Below are 9,609 nucleotides of genomic sequence, written 5' to 3'. Positions count from 1 at the left end.
CGCTAGGTAGGTTTAGAAAACCTCTCTAAACATACCTAGAATTGCTCTGAAATCAGCTCCCAAAACCGCTAGAATATTGCGGATCTGCTAGCGGTTTTGGTGTGCACTGGGCCTATTGCCTTTTTGGCTTCCTTCTAAACTGTTTAACACAGGAGAATAGAGGTTTAAATTAGCTTTTTCAGCCTGACAGTTACTCTTTAAAGGGGAATTTCAGCCTAAACAAAAATACTGTCATTAAGTTACATTAGTTATGTTAATTAAAATAGATAGGTAATATAATCACCCACCCTGTTTTAAAAGAACAGGTAAATGTTTGTGATTTCATGGTGGCAGCCATCTTTTTAGTTGAAAGGAGGTGACGGAGCATGACAAGACAAATAACATTTATATCGCGCTTTTCTCCTGGCAGACTCAAAGCGCCTGAGCTGCAGCCACAAGGATGCGTTCTATAGGCAGTAGCAGTGTTAGGGAGACTTTCCTAAGATCTACTGAATAGGTGTTGGCTTACTGAACAGGCAGAGCCGAGATTCGAATCCTGATCTCCTGTGTCAGAGGCAGAGCCCTTAACCATTACACCTTCCAGCATGAGACACAGTTCCAACTGTCCTGTGTCCTGATCACCCGTCCCAGCTACGCATGCTATGCTTCAAATCTCAGATTCAAAATAAAGAAAAAAAAATTGCACCAAAACAGTAGAAGGAGAACAACATCAGAAATCCCATTATGCTTTGCACAGCATCAGGGGAAAAATGCCCGGGCAGTTTCCTTCTGTGCAGCTAAAAATCAGGCTTCGGTAAGAAAAACAAAGTTCTGATGCTATGAAAACTGTTAAAGAAACACCAAGCCCTTTCAGTGCTGCTGAGTAGATTTTTAGTCTGCAGGTTCACTTTAACAGAGATTGAGGCAATCTTAAAGAGACTCTGAAGCGAGAATAAATCTCGCTTCAGAGCTCATAGTTAGCAGGGGCACGTGTGCCCCTGCTAAACCGCCGCATACGCGACGCTAAACGGGGGTCCCTTCACCCCCAAACCCCCCACTGCGACACTTGGTCGCTCCTGGAGGCAGGGCTAACGGCTGCAGCCCTGCCTCCATTCGCATCTATCAGCCGCGCATCGCCGCCTCTCCCCCGCCCCTCTCAGTGAAGGAAGACAGAGGGGCGGGGGAGAGGCGGAGATACACGCTGACAGACGCGCGTGGGGCAGGGCTGCGGCGGTTAGCCCTGCCCCAACCAGGAAGCGCTCCCCCGCATTACGGAGGGGATTTGGGGGGACAGGGACCCTCGTAAAGCCGCGGGATAGCGGCGGTTTAGCAGGGTCTGCTATATATGAGGTCTGAAGTGAGATTTATTCTCGCTTCAGACTCTCTTTAAACTTTGACACACGGTAAGCTAGGCCTTCTGGTTCAAATCTTGGGGCCTGTTTGTAAAAAGCGGTTTTCTGAAGATCTCGTGAAGATCTCATGTCTGTGTTCTCTGCTGTTGTAGTCCTGAACACCACTGTTATAAAAGTGGCTTACTTGCAGCCTGTAAGGCCCATGTCACGCAGGCAGCTGCAGGCTGTGTGTGCACTGCCTGTCATCTGCTCCTGTACACATGCGGTGAAGAGGTGTCCATCACACTCGACCATACTTTGAAGTGGTTTCTTGCTGCTGAGCAAGCACACTGCATGGCTTATATACAATTAACTTTTTCTCCTGAGTTGTCACCTAGGAGATATTTTTTCATCTTGTATTTAAAATAACTTTTCAGCATTTTATTACATTAAAAATACATTAAAAAAACTACAGTACTTTCCCGTTAGGCGCATCCACTAGGTGGCGTTAAAACGCCACCAGAATTACATCTTTCCCTACTATCCATGGCGGCCTGGAGGGGGAATAGTAATTAACACCACCTAGTGGATGCGCCCGGCTAACGGAAAAGTACCAAAACTACTATCAAAATTTATTTTGAGCATTCCGTTGTTTGCTGGTGATTTAAACACTTTACCCCCGCCTGTACGAATTTCTCCGTCCCTTTTTCCATCCTTTAACCCCCAGGGACGGAGAAATCCGTACTTTCCGCGCTCCCGCCGCTGCCCGCACCTCCCGCTCGTAAACACGCCGCTAGCCGCTAGTAAACACGCCGCCGCCCGCTCGCCCGGAGATCAATGAACGGGAAAATCCATTCCCGTTCGTTGATCTAAGCCCCGCAATGATCCGCTGCTCTCCGATGGGCAGCACGATCATTGTGAAAAAAAACAAACACTCACAGCCTCCTTGTACTTCCTGTGAGCGTCCGGAAGGTCGCAATAAACAAAAAGTTACTGTTGCCATCTTGTGGCTAAATAGTAAAACTACACCCTAAGCATTTTTTTACATTGAAATAAATGTGTTACACAAAAAATTAACTCATTACCTCCCACACTCCCCATTTTTTTTTTTTTTTTTGTAATTAAAATTTTTTTAAAAAATTTACGATTAAAAAAATACATAAATAGTTACCTTAGGGACTGAACTTTTTAAATATTTATGTCAAGAGGGTATAACACTGTTACTTTATAAACTATGGGCTTGTAATTAGGGATGGACGCAAAACTGAAAAAAATGCACCTTTATTTCCAAATAAAATATTGGCGCCAAACATTGTGATAGGGACATAATTTAAACGGTTTTATAACCGGGACAAAAGGGCAAATACATTTCATGGGTTTTAATTACAGTAGCATGCATTATTTAAAAACTATAATGGCCGAAAAACTGGAAAATAATTAATTTTTTTCCTATTTTCCCATTAAAACACATTTAGAATAAAATAATTCTTGGCATAATGTCCCACCTAAAGAAAGCCTAATTGGTGGCGAAAAAAACAAGATATAGTTCATTTCATTGCGATAAGTAATAATAAAGTTATAGACGAATGAATGGAAGGAGCGCTGAAAGGTGAAAATTGCTCTGGTGCTCAGGGGGTAAAACCCCTCAGTGGTGAAGTGGTTAAAATGCATTTTATTTACAAGTTGAGAAAATATCACCTAGGAGAAAAAAGGTGAAAAAAACGATCCGATCCGATCGCGGCTCACAGGCGAAATGTAAAGACCCGGGGAAGAAATCCCCGGTGTTTACATCGTACAGCACTGCTATCACAGCAGCGCCGTAAAGGAGATCAGTGATCCCCAGCCTCTGATTGGCCGGGGCTCGTCGGCATCTGATAGGCTGAAGCCTATCTGAGGCGGTACAGGACGGATTGTTGTCGTGTACCGCCTATCTTGGGCAGGAGAGGGAGGGGGAACAGTGCTGCGGAGGGGGGCTTTGAGGAGCCCTCCCCTGCTACACACAGATAGCCGGCGGGTGATCAGACCTCCCCAGCAGGACATCCCCTAGTGGGGAAAAAAGGGGGGGGGGAAGTCTGATCGCCCTGGCTGCAACACGATCTGTGCTGGGGGCTGAAGAGCCCACTCAGCACAGATCATTGAACATTCCTGCGGTCCTTAAAGCGGAATATAACCCTGCGTTTCAACTTTGCTCTAAAACATTATTTACAGCATATTATATGCAAAAAGCATTTTTTTTACTAGACCAGCATTGGAAAGGTTAAACACAGAGGTTTAAAGTTCCGTGGAGAGATATGCAGAAGTTCAGATAGATACATTCTATTTAGTTAAATGTATCTATTGAGAAATGTTACACAATCTTTGGCTTTCCTCCCGCTCCTTCTTAGTCAGAGACAGTGTGTCACATGCCACACTTAGATACATTTATGTAAACAAAATGTATCTATGTCAGCTTCCGATGCGTCTGCAGAAATCTCCAGGAACTTTAAAGCCCTGTGTAACCCTTCCAATGCTGGTCTAGTAAAAAACAAAAATGCTGGTTGCATATAATATACTGTAAATAATGTTTTAGAGCAAAGTTGAAATGCAGGGTTATATTCCGCTTTAAGTGATTAAGCAAGATTTCTGCCAAGCCAGGAAATTGTGTATTTGGACCAATCAGTTAAATATTGGGTAAGCCTGGTAAGCTTTTTAAATAAAGGTGGGTAATTAGCTTCATATAATTTATTAACCACTTAAAGGATACCCGAACTGAAATGTGACATGATGAGATAGACATGTGTATGTACAGTGCCTAGCACACAAATAACTATGCTGTGTTCCTTTTTTTGTTTCTCTGCCTGAAAGAGTTAAATATCAGGTATGTAAGTGGCTGACTCAGTCCTGACTTAAACAGGAAGTGACTACAGTGTGACCCTCACTGATAAGAAATTCCTCTTTTTTTTACCTCTTTCTTGCTCTCAGAAGCCATTTTCTGCTAGGAAAGTGTTTTATAGTTGGAATTTCTTATCAGTGAGGGTCACACTGTAGTCACTTCCTGTCTGAGTCAGGACTGAGTCAGCCACTTGGATACCTTATATTTAACTCTTTCAGGCAGAGAAAGAAAAAAAAGGAACACAGCATAGTTATTTATGTGCTAGGCACTGTACATACCCATGTCTATCTCATTATGTCACATTTCAGTTCGGGTATCCTTTAAGTACCAGAGAAACCTGGTACAAGAAACTGCAAAATACAGACGAATAGCTGCAACCGCCGTCCGCACCACATGCTGGGAACCACAGGCCTCCCACTCTGACGTCTCTATGACGCCAGAGTCCTGTGAGCCAGTCAGGAGCTGCTTTCATTGGCTTCTGACCGTGTCTATCAATGAAAGCCAATGAGAGTTGCTTATGTTGATAGACAGGGTCAGGAGCCAATGAAATCTGTTCCTGACCTGCTCACAGGGCTCTGCCGTTTATAGAGACGGCAGAGCAAGTAAGCTGGGGTGGGGAGAGAGAGGCAAGAACATGCAGCGTCGGTGAGTTGAAATCGACGCCCTGGCAGCCACATCGGCATCAAAACAGGGCATATATTTCAACTCGCATCGTCCTTAAATGGTTAAAAGAAGGAATTCTCCAAGATATTTACATGTTTTAAACTGCCATTGGAAGTCAAAATTGACTTCTAGAAGCTTTACTCTAGGGCACAGGTGTCGAACTCTAGGCCTGGAGGGTCAGAGCAATGCCAGTGTTTAGGATGGACTGTGAAAGAGAGGAATGTGTTCTACCTGATAGACCACACCTTTCCTGATTCAGACCCATCAATTAATTTGAGCTGTGTCAAAAATGAGTGAGGACCTCGGCCCTCAAAGGACCAGTTTGACATCCCTGCTCTAGGGTGAGTAACGTTAATGGGCATCGCCGTGGACTTGGCAGCATTTACACTCAAACCCACGAAGGATGCAAATATCTCTAAGAGGTTGAATAAAATTGCATGAGATGTGGTAGGCTGGGAAAGAATATTCTCTATTTCTATGCAGATCATCACTATCAAAGTCAGATCTTGAGCCCTTACAAAGTGGCAATCCGGTCTATTTACCAACCATATACATTATCATAAAATACAATTTGCTGGTATAGGACTAAAAGATATGGTTTGTGTGCAGCGCTACCTTTCTAGCTTGCTTGTGATCCAAGGTTCTTAAATGTAAATTGAGGAAGCTACTCGCCCATGGAGAATATTTTTTTTTACTCCATACCTGATCAATCTGCTCATTGTGGAAGACCACATTGCTTTGGTATGGCAGAATGACTTTAACCACTTCCCGACCGCCGTATTGACAAATGGCGGCCGGGAAGTGGACCCCGCAAGGACCGCCGTATTGACAAATGGCGGCGGTCCTTGTAGGGGCATGGGCGGAGCGATCGCATCATCAGTGACGCGATCCTCCGCCTGGTGCCGCTCACCCGCCGCAACATCCCGCCGGCCATACGGAAGCGCCGGCGGGATGTTAACCCGACGATCGCCGCATACAAAGTGTATAATACACTTTGTAATGTTTACAAAGTGTATTATACAGGCTGCCTCCTGCCCTGGTGGTCCCAGTGTCCGAGGGACCACCAGGGCAGGCTGCAGCCACCCTAGTCTGCACCAAGCACACTGATTTCCCCCCCCCCCCCTGCCCCAGATCGCCCACAGCACCCATCAGACCCTCCCCTGCCCACCCCCCAGACCCCTGTTTGCACCCAATCACCCCCCTAATCACCCATCAATCACTCCCTGTCACTATCTGTCAACGCTATTTTTTTTTATCCCCCCCCCTGCTCCCTCCTGATCACCCCCCACCCCTCAGATTCTCCCCAGACCCCCCCCCCCCCCCATGTACTGTATGCATCTATCCCCCCTGATCACCTGTCAATCACCCATCAATCACCCCCTGTCACTGCCACCCATCAATCAGCCCCTAACCTGCCCCTTGTGGGCAATCTGATCACCCACCCACACCAATAGATCGCCCGCAGATCCGACATCAGATCACCACCCAAGCGCAGTGTTTACATCTATTCTCTCCTCTAAACACCCACTAATTACCCATCAATCACCCCCTATCACCACCTGTCACTGTTACCCATCAGATCAGACCCTAATCTGCCCCTTGCGGGCACCCAATCACCCGCCTACACGCTCAGATTGCCCTCAGACCCCCCCCCTTATCAATTCGCCAGGGCATTATTTACATCTGTCCTTCCCTGTAATAACCCACTGATCACCTGTCAATCACCCATCAATCACCCCCTGTCACTGCCACCCATCAATCACCCCCTGTCACTGCCACCCATCAATCAGCCCCTAACCTGCCCCTTGCGGGCAATCTGATCACCCACCCACACCAATAGATCGCCCGCAGATCCGACGTCAGATCACCTCCCAAGTGCAGTGTTTACATCTGTTCTCTACCCTAAACACCCACTAATTACCCATCAATCACCCCCTGTCACTGCTACCTATCAGATTAGACCCCTATCTGCCCCTAGGGCACTCAATCCCCCGCCCACACCCTCAGAATGCCCTCGGACCCCAGCCCTGATCACCTCGCCAGTGCATTGCTTGCATCTATTCCCCCCTCTAATCACACCTTGAGACACCCATCAATCACCTCCTGTCACCCCCTAGCACACCTACCCATCAGATCAGGCCCCAATTTGCCCCGTGTGGGCTCCTGATCACTCGGCCAAACCCTCAGATCCCCCTCAGACCCCCTTCCGATCACCTCCCCAGTGCATTGATTGCATCTATTTTCCCCTCTAACCACCCCCTGAGACACCCATCAATCACCTCCTGTCACCCCCCTAGCACTCCTATCCATCAGATCAGGCCCAATACAACCTGTCATCTAAAAGGCCACCCTGCTTATGACCGGTTCCACAAAATTCGCCCCCTCATAGACCACCTGTCATCAAAATTTGCAGATGCTTATACCCCTGAACAGTCATTTTGAGACATTTGGTTTCCAGACTACTCACGGTTTTGGGCCCGTAAAATGCCAGGGCGGTATAGGAACCCCACAAGTGACCCCATTTTAAAAAAAAGACACCCCAAGGTATTCTGTTAGGTGTATGACGAGTTCATAGAAGATTTTATTTTTTGTCAAAAAATGGACTAACTGCCCCTTAGAGCAGTTAGGGTGCAAAAAAGTGCCACACATGTGGTATCGCCGTATTCGGGAGAAGTAGTACATAGTGTTTTGAGGTGTATTTTTACACATACCCATGCTGGGTGGGAGAAATACCTCTGTAAATGACAATCTTTTGATTTTTTTTACACACAATTGTCCATTTACAGAGTCTTTTCTCCCACCCAGCATGGGTATGTGTAAAAATACACCCCAAAACACATTGTACTACTTCTCCCGAGTATGGCGATACCACATGTGTGGCACTTTTTTGCACCCTAACTGCGCTAAGGGGCCCAAAGTCCAATGAGTACCTTTAGGATTTCACCGGTCATTTTGAGAAATTTTGTTTCAAGACTACTCCTCACGGTTTAGGGCCCCTAAAATGCCAGGACAGTATAGGAACCCCACAAATGACTCCATTTTAGAAAGAAGACACCCCAAGGTATTCTGTTAGTAGTACGGTGAGTTCATAGAAGATTTTATTTTTTGTCACAAGTTAGCGGAAATTGATTTTAATTGGTTTTTTTCACAAAGTGTCATTTTCCGCTAACTTGTGACAAAAAATAAAATCTTCTATGAACTCACCGTACTACTAACTGAATACCGTGGGGTGTCTTCTTTCTAAAATGGGGTCATTTGTGGGGTTCCTATACTGTCCTGGCATTTTAGGGGCCCTAAACCGTGAGGAGTAGTCTTGAAACGAAATTTCTCAAAATGACCTGTGAAATCCTAAAGGTACTCATTGGACTTTGGGCCCCTTAGCGCAGTTAGGGTGCAAAAAAGTGCCACACATGTGGTATCGCCGTACTCAGGAGAAGTAGTATAATGTGTTTTGGGGTGTATTTGTACACATACCCATGCTGAGTGGGAGAAAGATCTCTGTAAATGGACAATTGTGTGTAAAAAAAATTAAAAAATTGTAATTTACATAGATATTTCTCCCACCCAGCATTGGTATGTGTAAAAATACACCCCAAAACACATTATACTACTTCTCCTGAGTACGGCAATACCACATGTGTGGCACTTTTTTGCAGCCTAACTGCGCTAAGGGGCCCAAAGTCCAATGAGCACCTTTAGGCTTTACAGGGGTGCTTACAAATTAGCACCCCCCAAAATGCGAGGACAGTAAACACACCCCACAAATGACCCCATTTTGGAAAGTAGACACTTCAAGGTATTCAGAGAGGGGCATGGTGAGTCCGTGGCAGATTTCATTTTTTTTTTTTGTCGCAAGTTAGAAGAAATGGAAACTTTTTTTTTTTTTTGTCACAAAGTGTCATTTTCCGCTTACTTGTGACAAAAATTAATATCTTCTATGAACTCACTATGCCTCTCAGTGAATACTTTGGGATGTCTTCTTTCCAAAATGGGGTCATTTGGGGGGTATTTATACTATCCTGGAATTCTAGCCCCTCATGAAACATGTCAGGTGGTCAGAAAAGTCATAGATGCTTGAAAATGGGAAAATTCACTTTTTGCACCATAGTTTGTAAACGCTATAACTTTTACCCAAACCAATAAATATACACTGAATGTTTTTTTTTTTAATCAAAAACATGTTTGTCCACATTTTTCGCGCTGCATGTATACAGAAATTTTACTTTATTTGAAAAATGTCAGCACAGAAAGTTAAAAAAATCATTTTTTTGCCAAAATTCATGTCTTTTTTGATGAATATAATAAAAAGTAAAAATCGCAGGAGCAATCAAATAGCACCAAAAGAAAGCTTTATTAGTGACAAGAAAAGGAGCCAAAATTCATTTAGGTGGTAGGTTGTATGAGCGAGCAATAAACCGTGAAAGCTGCAGTGGTCTGAATGGAAAAAAAGTGGCCGGTCCTTAAGGGGGGTAAAGCCCTAGGTCCTCAAGTGGTTAAAGCAAACCCGAGGTGGCCCTCACCATTGAGCGTGGCTGTACTGTGCCTGCATGAGTAAAGGTGGCTACACTCCATACAATTTTTTTTAAATATCTGTTCAATTCAAGAATTGCAATCAATTTTTCTGACTGATTGTAACATTTCATAAATCTGACCAATGTACCACACACTTATGTTCAATTTTTCCCCAATCATGAATACAATATTTGAAAGCTCAGAAAAAATTGATTGGAACTGAACATTGAGTAATTGACAATCCATCACACA

Source organism: Hyperolius riggenbachi, chromosome 1 (assembly GCF_040937935.1).
Source record: "Hyperolius riggenbachi isolate aHypRig1 chromosome 1, aHypRig1.pri, whole genome shotgun sequence".
Lineage (NCBI taxonomy): Eukaryota > Metazoa > Chordata > Amphibia > Anura > Hyperoliidae > Hyperolius > Hyperolius riggenbachi.
Note: the sequence above shows the minus strand (reverse complement) of the source record.